Here is a 643-nt window from a genome sequence, read left to right as displayed (position 1 = left end):
TGCTCTTCTTCAATCCTTTGGATGTTTTGGTTGATGGATTGTAATTCTCTCATTACATCAACCAAGGAGGGTGGTTCTTGAGCTTGAGGTGCTCTTGGAGGAGCTTGCTCTTGAGGACCTTGTTCATCAACATTTCTTCTTCCCATTTTGTTGAGAATATGAGTGTTGATACAAGATTGAGGTGGTACTTCCTTGGCAATCTCATTTGATACATCAATACCAACATAATCAAAGACTTTAGACCATAGGCAAAGGAATCCTAATCCACCATTCCTATCCTTCATCTTGAGCCTAATCATATGTTGTACTATAAAGTATGGCCAATTAATCTTAATCACATTCATCATAGCCCACATGACAATCAAATCTTCATCATTTACATTCGCATGCCCGGATATTCTAGGTTGCAATACATAGGTGACTAGATATAACAAAGTTCAATGTTTCGCACTCATTGAATTGCAACTAATTTTGGAGTGAGCTCCTTGTACAAGGTTGAACAAATGCATGGCATTGTCCTTTGAATAACCCCATTCATCAATTGGGGTTTTACCACCTTGAAACAAGTCACCTTGATTTGGCAACTCCCAAATGGTGGCTAACTCATCACCATCTAGCCTATAATCCTTTCTTCCTATCTTGA

The sequence above is a fragment of the Arachis duranensis genome, chromosome 6 (assembly GCF_000817695.3).
Source record: "Arachis duranensis cultivar V14167 chromosome 6, aradu.V14167.gnm2.J7QH, whole genome shotgun sequence".
NCBI lineage: Eukaryota > Viridiplantae > Streptophyta > Magnoliopsida > Fabales > Fabaceae > Arachis > Arachis duranensis.
The sequence above is the reverse complement of the archived record's forward strand: the minus strand, read 5'-3'. Positions refer to the sequence as shown.